The following is a 27124-nucleotide window of genomic DNA, read 5'->3' as shown; positions in this document are numbered from 1 at the left end:
ACAAGAGACTAAGGCGCAAAGAGGTCTGCGATTTGTCCGCAGCCACGCCGCTTGCAGCAGCGTGTATTAAAGAGCTAGGATTAAAGCCCAGTTCCTCTGACACTACTGACCGTGCACTTCCCCAAACAGGGCAACTCTCTCAGCTAATGCACAAGCACCCTCCCCGCCCAAGCTGTCTGAGGGGGGCTTATGGGCCCTAACACGGAGAAAGCCCCTCAAACTCTCAGACCCCCAAGGCCCAGCCCTATTTTTAACCCAAAGGAAAAAGTGGGTGATTGCAGTGGACCGCTTTGAGAGTGACTTTTAGTCACTCGTATTCAGTGTTTTTGTTTCCAGGAAGCTGGGAGGACAATAGGATCTCATACCTTTGCAGTTAGGGATGCTCCCAGGACCGGTTCTAACTGGGACTGAAGGACGTTTTGTTTGTTCAGGCTGAAACATTTCCAAGTGATGCAACTTTAGCGTGTCTTTCATACCATTGCCCTGGAGGACGTCATCACTTCCAAGCTGAGTGGCAAAAATGCAGTGGGAAACAGCTCATAAAGCTCTATATAAAAATAAATAGATAAACCAATCAAAAAAATGGGCAGAATATCTAGACATTTCTCTAAAGAACACATACAGATGGCCAAGAGGTATGTGAAAATATGCTCAACATCACTAATTATTAGAGACATGCAGATAAAAACTACAATGATGTATCACCACATACCACTCAGAATGGCCATTATCAAGAAATCTACAAATAATAAATGCTGGAGAAGGTGTAGAGAAAAGGGAACCCTCTTGCACTGGTGGTGGGAATGTAAATTTGTACATGGACTGTGGAGAAGAGTGGGTAGGTTACTTAAAAAAATGTAAGTAGAACTACCATATGACACTGCAACCCCATTCCTAGACATACAACCTGAGAAAGCTATAATTCAGGAAGTTTATATGCACCCCAATGTCCATTGCAACACTATTCACAATATCCAGGACATGGAAGCAAACTAAATGTCCATCAGCAGATGAATGGATAAAGATGTGGTACATAAATACAAGAGAATATTCAGTTCAGTTCAGTTCAGTTGCTCAGGCGTGTCCAACTTTTTGCAACCGCATGAACCACAGCACGTCAGGTCACTCTGTCCATTACCAACTCCCGGAGCTTACCCAAACTCATGCCCATTGAGTTGGTGATGCCATCCAACCATCTCATCCTCTGCCATCCCCGTCTCCTCCTGCCCTCAATCTCTCCCAGCATCAGGGTCTTTTTTAATAAGTCAGCTCTTTGCATCAGGTGGCCAAAGTACTGGAGTTTCAGCTTCAACATCAGTTCTTTCAATGAACACCCAGGACCCATCTCCTTTACTATGGGCTGCTTGGATCTCCTTGCTTTCCAAGGGACTCTCAAGAGTCTTCTCCAACACCACAATTCAAAAGCATCAATTCTTTGGCACTCAGCTTTCTTTATAGTAAGAGAATATTACTCAGCCATAAAAAGGAACAAAATTGAATCATTTGTAGAGATGTGGATGAACCTAGAGTCTGTCGTACAGAGTGAAGTACGTCATAAAGAGAAAAACAAGCATCATACATTAACACATTATATGGAACCTAGAAAATGGTAGTGATGAACTGATTTGCAGAGCGAGAATGGTGGTGTTTGGTAGTTTAGTCACTAAGTCATGTCCGACTTTTGCAACTCCATGGACTGTAGCCTTCCAGGCTCCTCTATCCATGGGATTCTCCAGGCAAAAACTCTGGAGTAGGTTACTGTTTCTTTCTCCGATCCAGGAATTGAACCTGGGTCTCCTCCATTGCCAGCAGATGATTTACCGACTGAGCTATGAGGGAAGCCCAAAATGAAAATCGCTCAGTTGTATCCGACTCTTTAAGACCCCATGGATTATCCAGTCCATGTAATTCTCCAGGCCAGAATACTGGAGTGGGTAGCCATTCCCTTCTCCAGAGGATCTTCCCAACCCAGGGATCGAATCCAGGTATCCCTCATTGCAGGCACATCCTTTACCAGCTGAGCCACCAAGGAAGCCCAAGAATACTGAAGTGGGTAGTCTATCCCTTCTCCAGCAGATCTCCCAAACCCAGGAATTGAACCGGGGTGTCCTGAACTGCAGGTGGATTCTTTACCAGCTGAGCTCTCAGGGGATCCGCATGTAAAACCGTAACTAGTGGGAACCTATTGTATATCACAGGGAGCTCAGCTCAATGCTCTGTAATGACCTAGACGGGTGAGATGGGCTATGGAAGGGAGGTCCGAGAAAGAGGGGATACAAGTATATGCATATACATATATATTCATATATATAGCTGTTTCACTTTGTTGTAGGGCATAAACTAACACAACACTTTTAAGCAATTATATCCCTATTAAAAAATAATCAAAAACACACTGGAACCTCATCAGCCAAGGAGGGTGAATGAGTGTGTGGAGCCAGGCTTTGACCCCATCCCCACCTCCCCACTAAATCATAATGGAAAATGGACCCAAAAATAAAGAAGTCTTTACTGTGCTATGAGATCCTGTTTAGTATTTTTTTTTCCATTTAACCTATTTTAACTCATAGAGGAGTTTCACATGCATCACTCAGACAGATTTTAGCAATTCCCCACTCTCTCCATGAACACCTATATGAAAACCTGAAGGCAGATTTTCTGGCCAACTTGGAAGGAAGATAAAAAGGAGTTGACTACCATAAACAGATGAAGGAATAGGAAGGTGGGTTCTGGAAAGAATATGGCTGAAGAAACTAAGAAGATGGAAAGATTGCCCTTTAATAGAGGGGGCCAGAGAGCTAAGACACTGTCAGACATGAACCTGGTCTGACTTGAATGAAACCGATCACCTTATTGAGACTATATCTAGGACCACTGGCAAAGGGCACTGCAGTGATGTCTGCACGTGAAAGCATGGCCAAACTAGAGCCGATGGACTCCAGTCCCAGCCAAGAGAGCGAGACTGCCTCTGCCCGTGAACAGACACCAGGTCAGCACCCTTGCTTGTCAAGTGCTCTCAGACCCAGGGCTTTTCTTTCATTTAAAATCACTTATTAGATTCATGGGGAAATATTTTTAAAAAACGGAATTATACTATAAACACTATTCCTTGCTTTACTTTTTAACAATTATCTATGTAAGAGATCTTGTATATCAGTTAAACTGAAACAGTTTAATAATATTTCATTGTATTCATGTATCATAATTTTAGTTTTTTTCTTTTTTTTTTTTTTTAAATTCAGGTATCCAAGTTCTTGTTGTGACTGAAGTTGCTGCAATGGACATCTCTTGTATATTACATTGGTAAGTGTGTAAGATGAATTGGAAAAATGAATCCCTTAGCTGCTGGGCCAAAGTATATATGCATTTTTACTTTTAAAGACATTGCCAAATTTCCCTCTGGAAATTTTGTGCCAGTTTATACTCCCATCAGCTTTTATGAGAGGTCTTGTCTCTCCACACACAGGCTGGTATTGGGAATCATTAAACTTTTCTCATTTTTATTTTTCTGATAGAAAATCCTTATTTTATTGTTCTGACTTTTATTCCATTTGTATTTTGCTGCTGATGCCAAAAATCTTTTTATATGCTTATTGGGCATTGTTCTGTACATGGTAAACTGTCTGTTTATATTTTTTGCTGATTTTTAAATCTCAGGTGGCAATATTTTTTCTTATTGATTCATATAATTTATTTTTAATTAATGAAATTAATATTTTATATATCATATTATGATTACAAATTTCAACTTGATTTTCATTTTTTTGAATTGGTTCACATTCTTTTCTGTCATAAATATATTTGAAAGATAATATAGTACTACATGTTAGACTATCTAGATATAAGTTACAGTTCTACTGTTTTACTAGCAATGTGATATTAGGCAAGTTACTTAACCTATCTGTGCCTCAATTTTCTCATTTATAAAATGGGTATAATAAGTTAACCTACTTGTAGGGCTTGCTGAGGATAAATAAGCCTGTACCTGTAAAATTGTAGCATGATGTATAACTTATGGTAATTTTATGTTAGCTCTCATTTTTTTCTCTTTTTCCTGTGGTCAAATATATCAATATTTTCCTTTATAGATATAGGATAATCAGTTTTGCTTAGAAATCAGAAAGTTTTTGACACAAATTTTAAAAGCAAGTAACATGAACAAATTAGATCTCGATATATTTGGCCTGTGAATTTATCCAAGATTAACTATGTAATTAAATCTAAGTGCACCTCTGGGATATCTGATATCCCAGCAACTTGGAATGCTTTAGAATTTGCAAAAATGTTAAAGAAAAATGTGAAAATTGTTTAGAATTATACAGTCCCAGTGATGTGTGTGTGTGTGTGTGTGTGTGTGTCTGGAGTCTCCCACTTCTAAACTGTATTTGGAATGTGTAAAATACCCTCTTGCCCACGATGTTCTTCACATAATTGGTCTCAAATAATAAGGGTAAAAGGGCTGGGCTTCTTGGAGAGGATTTTGTTATTTTTCCTTCTAAGGGAGGAATGCTGCTGAGACATATACCCTTTATTGCTCCACACATTCACCTCTGGAATGTGGAAGTTGTTTTATGCAGTCAGATGATTTATATAAGACATTCATGAAAGGCATAATTTGCACACCCATGTCGAGAGTTCCTAGAAAGACAGTATCTGAGTTATATGTCTAAGACAGAGTGCAAATATCTAGCAGTGAAGCTTCTAACTGGTAGACTTATGTCTACCAACATAAGTAGATCATGCAAAGATCTAAGGAAAATCGCCTGGTCCCTAGGTGGACAAACTTTAACCAGTGGTATAATAGAGGTGTTTAAAGCTCTTTCTGTGCAGAAAACATTGGTTCATGGAATGTCAATGTGGCTAGATAGGCTTTTAAATTCTGTTAAAATTCCAAAGTGGAAGCACAAGCCCCTCTTCTCCCCTTCTTCCCAGCCTCATGTGTTTCTCTAAGTAGCACGGACTTGAAAGTTGAGATAAAACTAGACTTAGTGTCTGGTTCTATCATTTAACTCTGTGTATCCTTACTTTCAAATGTAGATGTTAATGTGAAACAATCAGGATTATTAATGAAATTAACCTACAGAGGTGACATATATGAATGACATAACTTTTGTTTACCTACTAATGTTTTTGCTATTGTCATTAATTACTCTCTTCAATATAAAAGTTGATCACATCGCAGATGTAGAATAGTGAGAGTTTTATTCTCATGGTATATTTACATGTTTTAGAGGAGTCAGAACCAGGTCACAATTTTATTACGGGGAAATCACCTGTCTTTGCCATCTTCAGGAAAATATGAGCATTTTCTAGCATACAGGGAGGACAGCAATGCGACCTGACAAGTCCTTTCTCTGAGCCTCGTCCTGATCGGACTCCTTGCTGACCCCCCACCTACGTCTATAACAGAAAGCCGAGTGTCTGGGAAGGACGGTGCCCTGAGACTGCCGTGCCCGGTCTTTTATTTTTATTTTTCAATTTTTACAATCACTTTTATTGGAGTGCTTCAGTGTTAGTTTCAGCTGTACAGAGAAGTGAAACAACTATGTCCATACATATGATACATATGAACATGTATCTCCACTCTTTCTAAGACTCTTTTCCCGTGTAGGTCATTACAGACTTTTGAGTAGAGTTTCCTGTGCTATCCAGTCTTTTGAATACTACATTTAGAAAGCACTCCTTGAGAGATGTACTTAAATCACATTATGGTGATTATATGGTATAAGAATATGGAAATTGACAGAGACAGTCTTTGGATAAAATCTCACCACTTGCAGTAATTGATTTAACAAACATATATTGAGCGTGAACTATGTCCTTAGCTCTGTGCTAAGCTTTGTCTGACTGACTTTGTGATGGTGAGTAATTTAAAGACTATATCTGTATAAAACTATAACATTTATATAATAGTATAGTGTACATGCTCATTAAATGTTAAGCAGATGTCATTTATACCATCTGTGCACATATATAATGATATATTTTAAAGTTCTTAACACTGAAGTTATCTGCAGTATGTGTTGTATACATGTGGATTCAGTTTTTAATCTACTAAATATTAATGTGCTATCAGCCTCCTACATAGTAGGACTTTCAAAGATGACATTAAGTCTTTATGTACAAAGCAATCTCACTTTTAGCATGACAAGGTGCTTACAAGTTCTAACAAATTATTATTCCTAACTCACTACCACCACTCTACTTAGAAATCATAGCCTTGAGAGGACAAGTAGGAGAAGGGTTTGATAAGAATATTGGAAAATGAAATTCTATAAGATAAGGGCAAGTGAAAAAGAGCTAATATTTTCAAAATAACTCTCCCAGGCACTTATTAGATATTTGCAAACTTTACTCTCATAAAACCTTATAAAATGGATAGTATCTCTATTTTTCATAAGAGAAAAATGAAGCTTAGATAAGTTATAAGCTTTGCTCAAGATTACACAACTAATAAAAGGCTCTGCTGGAATTGAAAATAAGGTTTGCTCATTTAAAAACTAACAAATTTGTACACAATTGAAAGTGGGAAAAAACCCTTAACTTTTCTCAAACAAAATAAAATATGAGACTAACAGGAAAAAAAAAAAAAACAAGTAGGGAAAAATTATTGTCTAAGGTCAGAGAACTTGTTCTGCTTGTTGAGAATGTGTATCCTTAGGAGGGTTTCTACTATAGAATGTGATGATTTTAAATGGCTTATTTACTGTAGAATCAGGGCTTCCTAGAAGTGTGTCATGAACAAAAATAATTAATGAGAAAAAATCAATAATAAGATGAGAAATAATGCAGAGAAGATTTGGGGGGAAAAATTAGAAGGAAGGCACTTAACTTTAAGGCTAAGAGACATATTCAGACAGCTGACTATAATTTGGTGACCAAAAATCATTGAATATAAGAAGTCTAGTTGAAAGTCACTCTTGCCAACACAAACCGATGTTTAGCGAAGATGTTTTGATGCTAGGTTTAGTTTAGGGCTCACTATGGTGTATAACACATTGATCAGGATTCCCAAAGATTTTCTGGATAAATGCAGATGACTCAGCAAGACATCTGTGGTGCTGTTACATGTTGGGGGGGAGACAGAACAAGCAACCACTGCAAATTTCTGTCTATAAAGTGGTTGAGGAGACCATGAGTGCATCTCACCCTAAAGACCCTGGAATAAACTGAGGAAAAAGGTGGTCAAGATGAGGATCAAGGCAGATTGGACTAGCAAAAGTTCAGGAACTTGACAAATTATGCCCATACAAAAACCTGGAAATGAATGTTTATAACAGCTTTATTCACAATCACCAAAGACAGTAGCCAATCAAGATGTCCTTCAACTGAATTAACATATTGGGCTACAATTATACAATGGAATATTTTCAGAGATAAAAATAAATCAGCTATCGAGTCACAAAAAGACATGGATGACTCTTAAATGCTTATGCTAAGTGAAAGATACAAGAAAAGGCTACATACTGTGACTGCATGATTCCAAATATAGGACATTCTGGAAAAGGTAAAGCTATAGCAGTGGATGAAAAGGCAAAATTATAGTGATTGCCGGGAGTCTGAGGAGTGAGGAGGAAGCTTGATTGGTAAAATGCAGAGGAATTTTTAGAGTGAGAAAATTTTTCTGTACAATACTATAGATATATGACATATGCACTTGTTAAAATCAATAGAACTTTAGAGAAAAAGATGAACCTCAATGCATGCCCCAAAATATTAGAGGTAAGGTGATCTCGGGATAGAATACAAGATATAAGAAAATAATTTCACTGTATTACAAAAGTATGAAGCAACCTCTCTGAATGAAGTAGGAGGGGAAGATGCTCATCTAAGTAAATTTGGATATAAGTTGAACCTGTAAATCTAAAGATACAAGAAACTATACATAAACATTGTAGGTAGGGCTCCCCTCATGGTTCAGATGATAAAGAATCTGCTTACAATGCAGGACACCCAGGTTCAATCCCTGGGTCAGGAAGATCCTCTGGAGAAGGAAGTGGCAACCCACTCCAGTATTCTTGCCTGGAGAATTCCATGGACAGAGGAGCCTGGTGAGCTACAGTCCATTGGGTCAGAAAGAGTCAGACATGACTGAGTGAATGACACTTTTCTTCTTTCCTCTGGATAAGTAAACTCATTATTATTTTGTAATAAAGAATTGAATCATTACTTTGGAATAACCCAGATGGGAAAAGATTCTGAAAAAGATTGTGTACATATATACATATAACATCAAACAAAATTCTGGTAGTCATTTTTTCCCCCAGGAATCAACAAGCTAATACTAAGATTTCTATGGAAAAATTAAATAGCTTCCAGTAGCCAAAACAATAATGGAAAAAGCAATAAAATTGGAGGAATCACACAGCCTGATCCCATGACTTACTATAATTCAGTTCAATTCCATCACTCAGCCGTGTATGACCCTTTGCCACCCCGTGGACAACAGCATTCCAGGCTTCCCTGTCCATCACCAACTCCCAGAACTTGCTCAAACTCATGTCCATCGAGTACGTGATGCCATCCAACCAGCTCATCCTCTGTCGTCCACTTCTCCTCCTCCCTTCAATCTTTCCCAGCATCGGGACCTTTTCCAGTGAGGCAGTTCTTTGCATCAGGCGGCCAAAATATTGGAGTTTCAACTTCAACATCAGTCCTTCCAATGAACATTCAGAACTGATTTCCTTAGGATGGACTGGTTGGATCTCCTTGCAGTCCAAGTGACTCTCAAGAGTCTTCTTCAACACCACAGTTCAAAGGCATCAATTCTTTGGCCCCCAGCTTTCTTCATAGTCTAACTCTTACATCCATACATGACTACTGGAAAAACCATAGCTTTGACTAGATGGACCTTTGTCAACAAAGTAATGTCTCTGCTTTTTAATATTCTGTGTAGGTTGATCATAGCTTTTCTTCCAAAGAGCAAGCGCCTTTTAATTTCATGGCTGCAGTCACCATCTGCAGTGATTTTGGAGCCCAAGAAAATAAAGACTGCCACTGTTTCCATTGTTTCTTCATCTATTTGCCATGGAGTGATGGGACCGGACACCATAATCTTAGTTTTTTGAATGCTGAGTTTTAAGCCAGCTTTTTCACTCTTCTCTTTCACTTTCATCAAGAGGCTTTTCAATTCCTCTGCATTTTGTGCCATAACAGTGGTATCATCTGCATATCTGAGGTTATTGATATTTCTCCCAGCAATCTTGATTCCAGCTTGTGCTTCATCCAGCCTGAAACATTTCCCATGACGTATTTTGCACATAAGTTAAATAAGCAGGGTGGCAATATACAGCCTTGACATACTCCTTCCCCAATTTGGAACCAGTCTCTTGTTCCATGTTGGTTCTTGACCTGCAAACAGATTTCTCAGGAGGCAGGTAAGGTGGTCTGGTATTCCCATCTCTTGAAGAATTTTTCAGTTTGTTGTGATCTACACAGGCAAAGGCCTTGGTGTAATCAATAAAACAGATGCTTTTCTGCAATTCTCTTGCTTTTCCTATGATTCAACTAATGTTGGCAATTAGATCTCTAGTTTCTCTGCATTTTCTAAATCCAGTTTGAACATCTGGACGTTCATGGTTCACATACTGTTGAAGCCTGGCTTGGAGAATTTTGAGCATTACGATGCTACCATGTGAGGTGAGCACAATTGTGCAATACTTTGAACATTATTTTGCATTGCCCTTCTTTGAGCTTCCCTGATGGCTCAGAGGTTAAAGCAGCTGCCTGAAATGTTGGAGACCCAGGTTTGATCCCTGGGTCAGGAAGATCCCCTGGAGAAGGAAATGGCAACCCACTCCAGTATTCTAACCTGGAGAATCCCATGGAAAGAGGAGCCTGGTAGGCTGCAGTCCAGGGGGTCACAAAGAGTCGGACATGACTGAGCGATTTCACTTTCTTTCACTTTTCTTTGGGACTAGAAGGAAAACTGACCTTTTCCAGTCCTGTGGCCACTGTTGAGTTTTCTAAGTTTGCTAGCCTATTGAGTACAGCACTTTCACAGCATCATCTTTTAGGATTTGAAATAGCTCAGCTGGAATTCTATCACCTCCACTAGCTTTGTTCATAGTGATGATTCCTAAGGCCCACTTGACTTTGCATTCTAGGATGTCTGGCTCTAGGTGAGTGATCACACCATAGTTATTATATGGATCATGAAGATCTTTTATGTATAGTTCATCTGTGTATTCTTGCCACCTCTTCTTAATATCTTCTGCTTCTGTTAGGTCCATACCAGTTCTGTCCTTTATTGTGCCCATCTTTGCATGAAATATTCTCTTGGTATCTCTAATTTTCTGGAAGAGTCATTCATTCCCATTCTATTGTCTTACTCAATTTCTTTGCATTGCTCACTTAGGAAAGCTCTCTTATCTCTCCTTGCTATTCATTGGAATTCTGCATCCAAATGGGTATATATTTCCTTTTCTCCTTTGCCTTTCACTTCACTTCTTTACTCAGCTTTTTGTAAGGCCTCCTCAGACAACCATTTAGCCTTTTTGCATTTCTTTTCCATGGGGATGGTCTTGATCCCTGTCTCCTGTACAATGTCATGAACCTCCGTCCATAGTTCATCAGGCACTCTGTCTATCAGATCTACTCTCCTGAATCTCTTTCTCACTTCCACTGTATAGTCATAAGGGATTTGATTTAGGTAACACCTGAATGATATAGTGGCTTTCCCTACTTTCTTCAGTTTAAGTCTGAATTTTTCAATAATGAGTTCATGATCTGAGCACAGTCAGCTCCCAGTCTTGTTTTTGCTGACTGTATAGAGCTTCTCCATCTTTGGCTGCAAATAATATAATCAATCTGATTTTGGTATTGACCATCTGCTGATGGCCATGTGTAGAATGTTCTTTTGTGTTCTTGGAAGAGGGTGTTTGCTATGACCTGTGTGTTCTCTGGGCAAAACTCTATTAGCGTTTGTCCTGCTTTCATTCTGTACTCCAAGGCCAAATTTGCCTGTTACTCCAGGTATCTCTTGACTTCCTACTTTTGCATTCCAGTCCTCTATAATGAAAAAGACATCTTTTTTGGGTGTTAGTCTAGAAGGTCTTGTAGGTCTTTATAGGCCCATTTTATTTCAGCTTCTTCAGCATTACTGGCTGGGGCATAGACTTGGATTACTATGATATTGAACAGTTTGGTTTGGAAACAGAGATCATTCTTTTATTTTTGAGATTGCACCCAAGTACTCCATTTTGAACTCTATTTTTGACTCTCATGGCTACTCCGTTTCTTCTCAGGGATTCTTGCCCACAGTAGTAGATATAATGGTCATCTGAATTAAATTTTCTCACTCCAGTCCATTTTAGTTCACTGATTCCTAAAATGTCAATGTTCACTCTTGCCATCTCCTGTTTGGCCACTTCCAATTTACTTTGATTCATGGACCTAACATTCCTGTGAAATACTGTTCATTACAGCATGGACTTGACTTCCATCAGCATGGACTTGACTTCCATCAGCATGGACTTGACTTCCATCAGCATGGACTTGACTTCCATCAGCATGGACTTGACTTCCATCAGCAGTCGCATCCACAAATGCGTGTTGTTTTCACCTTGTCTCTGTCCCTTCATTCTTCCTGCAGTTATTTCTCCACTTTTCTCCAGTAGCATACTGGGCACCTACCGACCTGGGGAGTTGATCTTTCAATGTCATATCTTCTTGCCTTTTCATGCTGTTCATGGGGTTCTCAAGGCAAGAATACTGAAGAGGTTTGCCATTCCCTTCTCCAGGGGACCACGTTTTGTCAGACCTCTTCAGCGTGACGCATCCATCTTGGGTGGCCCCACACATTGTGGCTCAGAGTTTTATTGTTAGACAAGGCTGTGGTCCATGTGATCAACTTGATTAGTTTTCTGTGATTGTGGTTTTCATTCTATCTTTCTCTGATTGATAAGGATAAGAGGCTTCTGGAAGCTTTCTGATGGGAGAGATTGACTGTGTGGGAATCGGATCCTGTTCTGATGTGCGGGGCCTTGCTCAGTAAATCTTTAATCCAATTTTCTGTTGATGGGTGGGCTCTGTTCCTTCTCTGTCCTTTGACCTGAGACCAAACTATGGTGGAGGGGAGGAAGGTAATGGCGACCTTCTTCAAAAGGTCCTGCCCATGCACTGCTGCACTCAATGCCCTCACCTCTGCATTCGGAGACACCTGGAGGGCTCAAATAGAACCTTGCGCTCACCAGGACGCAGAGACCCCACGGAGACTGAGTCAGACCTGTGTCTGAGTCTCCTGCTGCAGGGGAACCCCTGTCACACAGCCTGGGGCCTAAGCCCTCTTGGAGGAGGTCACCGTTAACCCCCCATAGATCCGCAGAGCAGATGCCCCACAAACTGCAGAACAATTGTACCAAAGAAATTCTCGCACTGTTAAGAAAGTTCTAGGACCCACAGCAGGTTCCCCAACCTGGAGACCTAGCAAAGGGACTGAGAACTTCCAGAGAATTTGACTTTGGAGGCCAGTGGGATTTGATTACAGAACTTACACAGGGCTGGGAAAACAGACTCTTGGAGAACACAAACAAAACCTTGTGTGCACCAGGACCCAGATGAAAGGAGCAGTGAATCCACAAAAGACTGACCTAGACTTGTCTATGAGTGTCCAGGAGTCTCTGGTGGAGGCATGGGTCAACAGTGACTTACTATAAGGCTACAAGATTTAGGGACATATTAGTCAATAAAGCAGAGTGAAAAACAAACAAACAAACAAAAAAACAACCACATACATATACATGTTTAACTAGCTTTGGAGTAATAATAATTGTATGTGATATATGTAAATCTAATCTTGTATTAAAACTCATGAAATTATATACAGAAAATAAAGTTAATTTTGCTTTTTGTAAATTTCAAAATTTGAATACTTCAGAGAAAAGACATGCAAATAGTCAATAGTCACATGAACAGAAATATTTAACAGAATTAATAATAAGGCTGTTTAGTTGCTAAGATGTATCTGACTCTTTTGCTATCCCATGGAGTGTATCCCCTCAGGCTCCTTTGTCCATAGGATTTCCCAGGAGAAAATCCTGGAAAGGGTTGCCATTTCTTTCTCCAGGGACTCTTCCTGACCCAAGCACTGAACTTGCATCTCCTACATTGGCAGGAGGAGTCTTTACCATTAAGTCACCAGGGAAACCCTAGTAGCAGGGAGATTCATATTAATATCACAGCATGATACAGTTAAATACCCATTTAATTGCTAAAATTACAAGGAGTAACTGTACAAAGGGCAGCAAAAATACATAGCGCTGTTGTGGGGTGACGGTGTGAAACACACCTGATAGAGTCTCTTTGGAAAATAATTCAGCAGTTCCTAGTAAAATGCAACATGCATTTATTTCAATCTAGAAATTATACCCCTAGGCATATACTGAAGGAAAATGAAAACATACCTTCATATGAAAACTTGCACACAAATAGTCACAGAAACTTTTTTCAAAACAGGTATAATTTGGATATAGTTCATCAATGATTGAATGGAAAAACAAATTATTGTATATTCATACAACATAATACTACTCAGCAATAAAAATGCAGGAAGTACTGATGCACAAAACAGCACTAGTGATTCTCATAAACATTACTATAAACAAAGGAGGCTGACAGAAACGTGCACATCACACGATTCTGCTTGTTTGAAACGATACAAAGATAATTTGAATCTTTATTTAGAAAGGTATTAGTGATTGTGACAACATCACGAGATTGTCCTAAAAGAGAACTTGTTTATTTATTTATTTTTGGCCTAATAGAAATATTTTATATCTTTACTTTAGCATTGGTTACATGATGTATAAATCTGCCCAAATTCATTGAAAGACACATTGAAGCCAGGTCATTCTAACATACGTAAAACTACACTTCACAAGTTTGATTTTAGGAAATGAAGTGAAATAATTGCATTTTGCCTCAGAAAAAGTGGAGAGATTTTATCTTTTGCTGCTTTCAGTAAAAGAATTGCTGAAAAATGTTCTCAGAGTGACATGACTCCATATGAAACCTCACATCTGAAGGAAAGAAAAAAGAATACCAGACAGTGCTTTAAAAAAAAAAAAAATCTATCTTTGTGTCTATCTATCTACCATGTACCTATGATCTACCTGTCTGTGTATCTACTCAGCTCTCTATCTGTCATTTCTGTGTCTCTGTTTCTCTCTTTCTGTCTCTTTCTATCTAGTCACCATCTATGCATCTACCACCTAACCATTTATCTTTTTTTTTTTTTTCTTTTTTCTTTCTGTCTATTCACCATATTCTCTTTCACCTAAGAAGTACTTCTGGCTTTGTATATCTCTAGTAGAGCACATGCTACATTGTAGTATAGTTGGCTGTTTTATATGTCTGATTAATTTGATTTTGTGTTTCCCAAGTGTGTAGACTCCATTGGTCTTTCTCACTAATATTTTTGCAACAGTTTGAATGGTTTCAAGCTGATTCAGCAAATAATTGTGAAAGAATGAAAAATTTAACTGGTGGAAAAGCTGAACTCTTGATGCTGAGAAAACGTTTCCTATTTTTCATAAGAAAAGTCCATTGATGAGTGAGAATTTAAAGTTTAGGGACCAACTGTAATTTTTATTTACCATGAAAGAAAAATAAAATAATCATTTCTTTTTAAACAGACTACTCTAGGCAACGCAACTAATGCAGTGTAGCTTCCACATTGGAAAAGATAGTGGTCTAATTGAGATTAGTAAAAGGCCTACACACATCACAACATAAATATTAGATACACAAGGAACAGTGATATTCAGACTTTATGAGAGGGAATCATTCGAAGGACATAAAAAAGCAGAGAAGAGAGAGTGTCTCTGTGGATTAGTTGGTAGGTTAGTTTGAACAACAATATTTTGGTTGAAAAATAAAGGGCATTTCTAGGGAACAAAGGAGACAAACAGGAGAGGTTTTATACACAAAGTGCAATGAACTCAGACAGGCAAGTTATGTGGGGATCAAATTAAGTGTAATCTTGAAGGACAAACCTAGACAGCGTATTAGAAAGCAGAGACATCACTGCCAGCAAAGGACCATATAGCTAAAGCTATGATTTTTTTTTTTTTTGCCAGTAGTCATGTACAGATATAAGAGTTGGACCATAAAGAAGGCTGAGCACCAAAGAATTAATGCTTTCGAATTGTGGTGCTAGAGAATACTCTTGATAATCACTTAGACTACAAGGAGATCAAACCAATCAATCCTAAGGGAAATCCACCCAGAATCTTCATTGGAAAGACTGATGCTGAAGCTCCAATATTTTGGCCACCTGGTGTGAAGAACCAACTCATTGGAGAAGACTCTGATGTTGGGAAAGATTGAGGGCAGGAGGAGAAGTGGGTGACAGAGGATGAGATGATTGGATAGCATCACAGACTCAATGGATGTGTAACTGAGCAAACTCCGGGAGATGGTGAAGGACAGGGAAGCCTGGCATACTGCAGTCCATGGGGTCGCAAAGAGCTGGACACGACTGAGTGACTCAACAACAACAAAATCTCAAAGGAAGTGACAATAATTTACTTGCTATTTTAGAGATGCTATTGAAAGCTTTTTATTCCTTAGAGTAATCCACTGCACTCATATGCTGAACAATATCTTAATAACTTTTATGTGCCGCTCCCTGAGCTAGGCATTTCATATACACTATGCTAAAAAGCTATCACAATATCCCTAAACTGAGAGTAAGATAGGTTACTGACATTGTCCAAGATCAAATAGGTAACAAGCAGAGGAGAGCTGTAACGGACTTCTATGACTCCAAAGAGTCCTGTACTCCTACTCTATCTGATTATAAACAAGGCTATGCATTTCCAACACCGTTTAGAATCCTCCAATCCTCCATCCCAAGTTATTATCACAAGATGTGCTAGCCTGAGCTTTACACTCCCCATCCATTTCCAATTGCATTTAAATTCATACCCATGATCTTATAAGAAAGATCTTTACTTCATTGGGTGCTGCCTTAGTCTCCTAGCAGTATCTACACCTAGCAGAAGATAGAACTTTATCATCTGTGATAACCTTGAGAAAAAAACAAAACCAAACCGAAAACCAAACCCTGTTTATTTGGAAACCAACACTTCCCAGAGTTTTGTTTCTTAAACTGCTTGAAAATTCCCAAGAAATAGGTTTCTGCTAGATCTGGCTTCTCTTACAACTCCTGCCTTGTCATTACACTCCATGGGGGAGTGGGGGCGGGAAGACTTGAACTCTGTTTGAAGGAGAATTTTTAAGGTTATAAGGTCTGCAGATTAGCTTTTACACATCATTTTAGGAAATTTTCAAAGTCCCTAACAGCCCACATTACAAAATGAATGAGGATGTATGCTCCTCACCCCATGTGGTTTCTCTCTATTTAGCAGGATTACTTCCTGGGCTTAACAGATACAAATCACTTTTTAATGATCTTTCCCATTCAGACATTTGATCTCCTAAAGAGCTGTTGGGTGTATTCAGTGATATGCAATAAATGAGTGCTGCACAAAATATAAAGCAAGGGAGAAAATGGTCCATTGACTCTGGCTGAGGCACTATTCAAATATCTCAAGACCTAATATTCTACTTTAACATGAATCCTTTAAAGTTGTATTTGTGTGATTTCTAGAACAAGTATGCTCCTGGCTCACTGATCGGAAAGGTTCTGTCAGCTTTGTAGGCATGAAAACCCTCAGAGAACAGATTCTGTTAGTGAGCTACAGTGATCAGACACAGCAGGTTAAATTTCCCTTGGATTATTGTTCTTAGGATAGCATATCAAGACACAAATGCCATCACCAAATTATGTATACATCCTGACCAAAGACAGGGGTAGAGAAAAATAATTATGGTGAATGGTTGTCTGATGCCCCTGAGATTCAACATTCTTACTCTGGGAAGATGTTTCTCTTTATCATTCTTCTCTGCTGTTGCCTCTGCCATTCACTTTTCCCAAACAATGTGTCACCGTATCAAAAACATGTATCCAGTGTTTATTCATGTTTCTTTATCACTGGCTATTGTAAATATGTACAGGAATGAAACATATTTTGTATTCATGGGATAGTGTGCTAAAAATAAGCCACTAATGACACTTTCATGATACACCTCATAGACTGCATTCCATGAAGACAAGACATCTCTTCCACAGATTCTTCAGGCACATTAAAATATTCCTAGTGTTTGGGAAGACACCCCAATTTATAACTACCATTTTAGGGCTTGAAGACCCCATACCCTTTGAAAATATTTCAGAGATTTATGGTATGTGTTTTTGTATGTGTTTGTATGTAGAAAATCCTATTTTCTCGTCTAAATGCTAACTCTCTCAGATACAAAAATCTGGCAACATAAGTCTCATTTATTTTTGCATCCAGATGATATTTTAGGCTTTATTCTTTCTAAATTTACTTTCAGACATACAATAACTTAGTCTGTCTGTACATACAAACAGGAAAGCTATGACAAACCTAGACAGCATGTTAAAAAGCAAAGGCATTGCTTTGCTGAGAAAATCTGTATAGTCAAGGCTATGGCCTTTCCAGTAGTCATGTATGGTTGTGAGCGCTGGACCACAAAGGCAGAGCACTGAATAATTGGAACTTTGGAATTGCAATTCTTTGGAATTCCAGTACTTTGGAAATGTGGTGCTGGAGAGGAGTCTTGAGAGTCACTTAGACAGCAAGCAGATCAAACCAGTCAATCTTAAAGGAAATCAACCCTGAATATTCATTGGAAGGGCTGATGCTGAAGCTGAAGTTCCAATACTTTGATCACCTGATGTGAACAGCTGACTCATTAGAAAAGACCCTGATGCTGGGAAAGAGTGAAGGCAGAAAGAGAAGAGGGTGACAGAGGATATGATGGTTGGATGGCATCACTAATTCGTGGACATGAACTGGGGCAGACTCCGGGAGATGGTGAGGGACCACGAAGCCTGGCGTGCTGCAGTCCATATGGTCACAGAGAGCTGGACACACATAGGTGACTGACAACAGCAACAACTAAACTTTAGACAAAATTATTTTGATTCATCTTCCAACTCACTACCTCTTCATCTGTATCCATTCTATTCAACATCCAGTCTGTTAAGTTTTCTAAGTCTTAATTTTGGAAATAAATACTCAAATTCTAATGCTAATTTATTTGACAATTTGTAAACCAGAAGACATATTCCTGGTATCTCTATGAAGATGTGACCTCCCCAGCTATGAGACATTCTTTTCTGTTGATTTTGGCTCCTTTCATATTTTTGGTTGAATTAGTGAATTTTAATTATTCTGCTTTGGCAAATTCCTGCTTAACTGCCTGTGTTATGTGCTGAAACCGGCCAGCTGAGGTGGTGGTAGGCAGGGTGTGTGCTGCAGGTGATAGCGGGTTTTCCTAAGGATGTGGAGAATTCTTTCTTTCCCTGCTTTGAGAAGGCTAAGGGGGCAGCTTCCGATGGATGTGACCTCTGAGTAAAAGCCCTTGCAGATAGCTCCTTCACGTGAGCAATGTAAGCAGACGCACGTGAAGGTTTACCTTCTCTGAGTACAACCCTTTTATTTCCTGACTGCCGTCTGGTGGTAAGAAATTTCCCAGGACTTTTTTTTATTGCATTTCAGGCCATGCTGTTACCTGGGTCTATGTATTTGGCTTGTTTTGCTTTCTAAATTTGGAAATTCTTCACCATGTATGATCTGCTAATGGCGCTTTTTTACTTTTTCACACAGACTGCTTATTAACGATGCTTCCTTGTGCATGTACCCTGTAAAGACTACTGTTCTAGAGCTCAAGTTCAGGATTCAGCATGAACCGAAGGGACAAAAGCCCTGTTCTTACTCATCAGTTTGGAGAACAAGACCATTACCAGACAATTAAGAAACAATACAGACAGTTCAGGGCTTCCGAGGTTAACACTGAGCTTAAGAGTATGCAGGCCAGTGCAGAAGACAAAGGAGACTGAGTCAGGAATATCCCCTGGAGTGAGAGATGGAAACCCACTGCAGTATTCTTTCCTGGAAAATTCCATGGACAGAGGAGCCTGTCCATGGAGGCTACAGTCCATGGAGTTGCAAAGAGTCGGACATGACTGAGTGTCTAAGTATGCATAGATAGTTCAATGACCAAAGTTAAGTATCTCTAAATTTGATAAAGAAAGAGAGGAGGGAAGGAAGGAAGATAGAAAGAAAAGGAGGAAGGGAAAATAGGAAAAGGAGGGAAAGAGGAACGGACAGAGAAGAGGAGGAAAGAAGGGAGCGAGCAGGGAGCAACAGAGACTGACCGGGTGCCGCTTCACGCTGCGCGGGGAGTGACGTATCTCTGAACAAGTGCCCTTTGAACAGTCACTCGAATGAAATGACGGAAGCATGGATACGTGTGGGAGAAGATAAACAAAACAATACGAAGCTTTGAGGGAGGTATGTTGCTCATAGATAAAGGGTAAGACATTTGGAAGGCCAGGGCAGATGGATTTTTGTGAGCAACAGGGGGAAGAATAGTAATTTGAGTAGGTGGTTGTAGATCCAGGCACATGATGGAGACCTGGTGCACTGGGAAGACCCAGAGGAATCGGGTGGAGAGGGAGGTGGCAGGGGGGATCGGGATGGGGAATACGTGTAAATCCATGGCTGATTCATATCAATGTATGACAAACCCACTGGAAAAAAAAAAATAATAATAATAAAAAAAAAACTATAAAAAAAAAAGAAAGAAAAAAAAGAAATACAAAAAAAAAAATAAAGAGATAATTACAAAATAAAAAAAAATAAATTATATCATCATCATGTCAGATTATCAAAGTTCTATATTTCATCCATAAAAGGGATTAATTCTTTTTAAAAGCATTTCCCATTGATATTTTCCTCTTATGATGACTATTGATATTATAAGAAATGAGTACTTTGTAGAACATATATCTTGAGAATCTTGCAATAGGAACAGTTGCTACTACATATTGGTGATTTTATGATTTTGACTCAGAGGTCAGATCTACATTGCCTGACTTCTAATCAAAATGCATTTCTATAATTCCACATCTTGACCCAATCACATATATTAAATTTTCCCCATTTCCTCACAGGTTGCAAATCATAGCATATATCTTCAGTTTAGAATGTAAGAAACAGAAAAGTATAAAGCTTTTTGAGAATCAATCTATAGGTATTGCCAGCCATAAAACTTAAAGGCCAAAGTGTTAAGATTAGATGTTGCATAAGTCAGGAACTTATGTGGGGATTTTGATTCTGACTGCATTGATATTGTATATTCTGTATTGGTTTTAGTCAGTGATAAGAAGTTATCTATCATTGTAATTGTCACTTTTCCCTTTCATCCTGTATTTTAAAAAAAATTATAATATTTTAAATACCTTGATTTTGATAGTAATAAATTTATCTAAAGCCAATTCAATTTAGGAGGAAAAAAAAACTATATATATATATATATTTTCAAAATATCCTTATCGTGTACTAAACACTTGCTGTTCACAGCCTTACATGAGTCTCATTTCATGCTGATATTACACATTTGAAGCAGATATTAAATCCACATTTTAAAAAATAGCAAAGTTAAAAATTATTTTCTTCTTGCTTAGAGAAATGTGGTAGGGAGATAATAGAATCACATTTCCAGCACCCTTTCTAATGCTAAGATCAGTAGTAAATTACACTCATTAACCAACGTTTATATTAAAAAATACAAAAGTCAGTGATAGAATCCTTACCTTTAATAATCCTTACCCCTAAAATAAACTTCATGCCTAGCATTGCATTTATAATAATAATACTGACAATTTAAGATGTTTTTCTATACATCATAAATTCATGTCTTTTATTTTCCATACTCCTTAATGTAAAGATAAAGAAACAAAGGTTCTGATGGATCACAGTTTGCCAAAGTCCTGCAGCTGCAGAGTGGCAGAGCCGAAACGCAAATGCAGCTGCTCCACCCCAGACCATTTCCCAGGGAGCTCCTGCTGTCTCTCTGCGCCTCACCTCTACCTGTGCTAAGCTCAGTGAAGCTTTCTCTCTGGGGGTGAATTAGCTATTTCTAGATATAAACTCAAGGTCTTAAAGAAATGAGCACAGTCATGATTTTTTAAGATATATGTTGAGCTCACTTATCCAGCCTGATCAATGTCTGAATACAGTGAATATAGTGGGGAGGGGAAATGCATAGGAGGAAACGAAAATAGCATTATGCAAAGTGAATACAGAAGGCGGTGACAAGTTCTGCATGATTTAAGGGCAGACAGAAAAAGATTGGTCTTATTTTCTTCAGGATGAACCCTTGGTCTCTCCTCATTTCACAAGGGAACAGCATATCTCAGAAAATGAATGTATCTTCAGATTTTAATGTCATCACCACAGAACTCTCCGGAAGGTGTTGTTATGACCTTCCCCCACACTGGAGGATTTCATGATGTATGTTCTGTTGATGAAAATTCAGAAGACCAGGGGAGCTGATGAAATATAACTAAGTGATTCAGAGAGTAAATATTGGGTTCAGTGCCTGGTTGCCTCGTATTTTAAATATTTCAGTGCTCCCTGCATGACTGGACAGGGGTAAAGTATTCACTATTTTGCAACTTCAGCCACACACACACACCCCTTAACAACATCATTCAAAATGCGTACTGTCCTCTTTAGAGTCATGGGCTTTTGATGATAGTAATCAAAGAATACTGCCTTTGTAGATTGGAGTCATAGCCATGTTGAGAAATGATAACTGTTAAGGACATTTCTTTTCGGTAACTGTGTGCTTTGCTAGGTCCCTTTCTATGATTTAAAACTGCTGACAGTGGGATTGGAGGGAGCAGGGTTATTTTCTCCCTAACAGAGTGAAAAGTAACATAAGGAAGGCAGATATCCATGCCTGGAATATGTAAAAAAATTGATCTGTAAAAATAAGATGCACTCTGAAGGAAAAGCCAATAGGAAAGATTAGAGATTAGAAAGAGTGGTTTGCATACTAATGCAGGCCAGGATTCAGAGACCTGGGATGTTAACTTAGAAAATGGGATTTAGATGGGAGATGTGTGTTTGGGGGCTGAGGGAGTGATAGGCAGAGAAATAATGCCTGGGGTAAGGAGCAGGCTTCCTTGTATTCATCTTGCCTTTAATGAAGAAAGGAGATCTGATTCAGGAGACAGAGACAGAAACATTTAAATATAGAAAATTCTCCTGTTCTCTATGTAATGAGTTATTTTCAGTCTTCTGGTTTAAGTACCCTGACAGTTAAGCAAATACACAGAAATGAAACCATGAGGATGACAAACTAAACTCTTGAGCATCTGGTTCTATAATGCATTAAGCTTTTCCCATAGTAAGAGTCCCCTAGGAGCCACATAAAATATGAGTAAGTAGCTTGACAACTAGGAAAAGGTTTTGAACTGGGAATCTGGAAGTGTGCACTGTGATCTTATGCTGTTTACAATGACTGTAAGCTTTGTCTTCTTTGACCTGATGTTTCCTGCCTGGTAGAGATCACATCCCTTTAGGTACATATGTATGATATTCATAGATGAGTTTTTTTGTCTCCATATTGTTATCTAATCCTGGTAAAATTTTGTGAGATAAATATTATACTTTCTTTAGGGACAATGAAACTGATGCCTAAAGAATTTCAGTAATTTTTACAAAATCACATTTCAAAGTCTTGTGGAGACAAGACTAGGGGAAAAAAAAAAATTTCTTTTCTCGAGAAGGTGGTTATGAGAACAAGAAGGGCTTCCCAGATTGCTCAGTGGTAAAGAATCTGCCTCTAGTACAGGAGACTCAGGTTTGAGCCCTGGGTCGGGAAGATCCCCTGAGGAGGAAATGGCAACCCACTCCAGTATTCCTGCCAGGATAATCCCATGGATAGAAAAGCCTGGTGGGCTACAGTCCATGGGGTCACAAGAGGCAGACACAAATGAGTGACTGAGCATACAGGCATGAGAGCATAGAAAGTGTAGGGGACTTTATTTTTATATCCTGTCTACATTTGTAAACATACTTGGTTAGGGATCTATTTGTGTAAAACTCTGCAAAATAAACATAATTATTTCATGGCATCTTCATGAAAATTGAAAGAAGGAACACACTTTTTGAAAAAAATATATCTTAGAAAATGGACCAAAACAGACTGGACAATCTCTATACGTGTATTGTGTGTAGATTTTTATAGATATCTACCACCACCAACGGAGAAGGCAATGGCACCCCACTCCAGTACTCTTGCCTAGAAAATCCCATGGACGGAGGAGCTTGGTAGGCTGCAGTCCATCGGGTCTGGAAGAGTCAGACATGACTGAGTGACTTCACTTTCACTTTTCACTTTTATACATTGGAGAAGGAAATGGCAACCCACTCCAGTGTTCTTGCCTGGAGGATCCCAGGGACGGGGTCACACAGAGTCGGACACGACTGAAGCGACTTAGCAGCAGCAGCAGCAGCAACACCACCATCAACTCTTGAGAGTCCCTTGGACAGCAAGGAGATCAAACCAGTCAATCTTAAAGAAAATCAACCCTGAATATTCATTAGAGAGGCTGATGCTGAAGTTGAAGCTCTAATATTTGGCCACCTGATATGAACAGCTGACTCACTGGAAAAGAAGCTGATGCTGGGAAAGACTGAAGGCAGGAGAAGCGGGTGACAAAGGATGCGATGGTTGGGTGACATCACTGATGCAATGGACATGAACTTGGGCAAACTCCAGGATATGGTGGGGACAAAGGAGGCCTGGCATGCTGCAGTACATGGGGTAGCGAAGTCGGACATGACTTGGCTACAGAAAAACCACCACCAATTACAGTTTGAACAGATTCTTTACTTTTCCCCTAACCATTAAATCTGAAAGATCTCATATTATTTGTAAATAATTTTCTCTTAGACTATCAGATTTCATCACATCTTTTACAGTCCTTTACATAGTTGCCTCTCTCTTTCCCATCCCCCAAGTTAGAGTTGCATTTGAAGTTAACTCTTGGCAATGTGTTCCTTTGTACATTCACTTCTGCATGTGGTTATTGTTTTGGGAAATGATCAAACATTGAGATTGGGGGTCGGAATATTGCCCCTAAACTGTTAGAACCATTTCTGTCAAAATATGGAGGACTAATCATGTTAGACTAAGAAAAATGCATTCTGATGACTGAGTCCAAATAACTCAACTCTGTCATGAGAAACTGCTATCCAACAACAACAAAATATCTTGGGAAAACTCACACTCCAAGTTAACATCAAGGCAGAGACTGGAACTTGTGTCCTGGTTCTTGATCTCCTGGGTTTTTCTTACTTTCAATACTCTTATAAGATATATAAGACATTCCTGAAACAAGGAGTCTTTCACCAGAAATTGCTAAAGCCAGTGTGGAGTCAGTGTGGCTGGATGAAAACACAGAATAGCTCTTGAACTACTTTTACCTTAAAGATATTGAACCGGGGGACTGCCCTGTATTCATCGCAGGCATCAGAGGTTAGTCGTGATCCATCTGTGAGTCCCAGTGTGAATTTGTTACCCTTTTCCATGCAGACTTTCAAGCAGCCATCACTAGTTAATCTCAACCAGCCCATTTGGTTGCCAACTCACAGAGCAGAGCTATAAAATGCACCACCCCATCAGCCTCAGTCAAAGGACTGGACTCTGTCTCTACCACTTACTGGCTCTGCAACCTCCTGAAAGTTACTACCCATGAGCCTCAGTTTTCACAGTGTGCAAAATAAAGATGAAATGGTTTCCACCTCTAAGAGCAATGCTCCTCAAACTTTGGCATGCAGCAGACAATCTGGAGAGCTAAATACATCACAGTGGCCCAAGCTCATTGAGGTACAAGCTCCCCGGCTGACTCTGATGTAAGCCTGCTTGTGAACCATTGTCCTAGAGTATAAAACAGAGCAGGAAGAGCATTTTTCACTATGTGACACAAAGATCCAATTTATTACAATTACCTTCTTCTATGTTAAATGCCTTTAAGCTCCATTTTAATTTTAAATGTCTATAGTTCTATGGTTCTATGAGAAAGATGCTTTAGCAATATATAAAAGAATTAACTAACTGAAAGGAATTCTCATTTTTACTCAAATGAAATTAATAAGCCTACAAAAATTGTTAAACATAGGTAAATATGCACTGTAATAGGTTTTAACTGCCCATGGATAATACCTATTTAATAGCAATATAGAATATTGGAGGTGTTACTGTGGTAAGAATAGAATCCTGTATTCCCATGTCAGTAACTTGACTTAGTAATAAAAGTAAATAATTCTGCCTAGCTTAAGTGGCTTGTGAAATGTACCTAAAATAACATCTTCAAGACATGTTAATTCCTTCTAATTGACAGTTTGCAAGGATTAAGGTCTTCCATCACTTCAGTTGAGTGAAATGTAGGCAATTGCTTAATAAACCAAACCTGTGCTTTGTGGAAATTTCCATGGCAAGTAAAATTCTTGAAACTCTAAAGCGAACTAAGATACAATCTACTCCTTTGTTACCCTTCCATTCTCAACAGCCTGAATCTTTAGATATCACATGTCATACCTGGTATCTTTGTCTAAGACAAGTTACAATGCCTTTGCCTTGTGATTTCATGTGATTTCAGTAGAAGAGAAACATTTCAGCACCAGACAGGTATAGACAATAATTTGTCTTAAAATCACAAAACCCTGTGGTAGAATCGTTTGCTACTTAGGAACAAGATGATAGACGTGGCTTTACAAACAAAACTCATAGTCCAAGCTATTGTGTATATATATATATATATACTACAATAGCAGGTACACACATGGAAAACAAGAATCAAAACACATAATTAAAAGCCTATAATATATTTGGCATTATCTTAGGCATTTTACTTATTGAAATTTCCTCTTAATAAAAAACCTTCATAAGAACAAATACTTCAAATTTATTTACATAATAAAAATAGAGTCATGAATATGGAAAGCAAATTTATGGCTACCAGAGGTGTCAAGAAGACATAGAAGTACTATACAATAAATATCTTAATGACCCAGATAACCACGATGGTGTGATCACTCACTGAGAGCCAGACATCCTGGAATGGGAAGCCCAGTGGGACTTAGCCTGTATCACTATGAACAAAGCTAGTGGAGGTGATGGAATTACAGTTGAGCTATTCCAAATCCTGAAAGATGATGTTGTTAAAGTGCTACAATCAACATGCCAACAAATTTGGAAAACTCAGAGGTGGCCACAGGACTGGAGAAGGTCAGTTTTCATTCCATTTCAAAAGAAAGGCAATTCCAAATAATATTCAAACTCCACACAACTGCATTCATCTTACATGCTAGCAAAGTAATGTTCAAAATTCTCTAAGCAAGGCTTCAACACTACCTGAACCAAGAACTTCCAGATGCTCGAGCTGACTTTAGAAAAGGGAGAGGAACCAGAGATCAAATTTCAAACATCCACTGGATCATAGAGAAATCAAGAAAGTTCCAGAAAAACATCTACTTCTGCTTTATTGACTATGCCAAAGCCTTTGATTGTGTGGATAACAACACACTGAGGAATAAACTTAAAGAGATGGGAATACCAGACCACCTTACCTGCCTCCTGAGAATTCTGTAGGCAGGTCAAGAAGCAACAGTTATAATCCAACATGGAACAATGGACTGGTCCCAAATTGTTAAAGGAGTACATCAAGGCTGTATATTGTCACCCTGCTTATTTAACTTATATACAACATTCATCATGCAAAATGGTAGGCTGGATGAAGCATGATTGTAGGGATGAAGATCAGTAACTTCAGGGATGCAAATGGCATCACCCTTATGGCAGAAAGTGAAGAACTAAAGAGCCTCTTGATGAAAGTGAAAGAGGAGAGTGAAAAAACTGGCTTAAAACTCAGCATTCAAAAAACAAAGATCATGGCATCCAGTCGCATCACTTCATGGCAAATAGATAGGGAAACAATGGAAACAGCGACGGACTTTATTTTGTTGATCACCAAAATCATTGCAGATGGTGACTGCAGCCACGAAATTAAGACACTTGCTCCCTGGAAGGAAAGCTTTAACAAACCTAGACAGCATATTAAAAAGCAGAGACATTACTTTGCCGACAAAGCTCCATCTAGTCAAAACTGTGGGTTTTCCAGTAGTCATGTATGAATGTGAGAGATGGACTATAAAGAAAGGTAAGCACTGAAGAA

At 38.8% G+C, this 27124-nt stretch overlaps 1 long non-coding RNA gene across 1 annotated transcript; it reads left to right on the top strand.

The window, feature by feature from the left end:
* The first annotated feature begins 622 nt into the window (after nucleotides 1-622).
* Nucleotides 623-26847, top strand: LOC122688651. Its single transcript, XR_006339532.1, has 3 exons — nucleotides 623-635; nucleotides 13618-13621; nucleotides 26709-26847. It is a non-coding gene; the product is annotated as an uncharacterized LOC122688651 (long non-coding RNA).
* Nucleotides 26848-27124: the final 277 nt, after the last annotated feature.

The sequence above is a fragment of the Cervus elaphus genome, chromosome 33 (genome assembly GCF_910594005.1).
Source record: "Cervus elaphus chromosome 33, mCerEla1.1, whole genome shotgun sequence".
Taxonomy (NCBI): Eukaryota; Metazoa; Chordata; class Mammalia; order Artiodactyla; family Cervidae; genus Cervus; species Cervus elaphus.
Note: the sequence above shows the minus strand (reverse complement) of the source record. Positions and strands in the feature narration are given on the sequence as shown.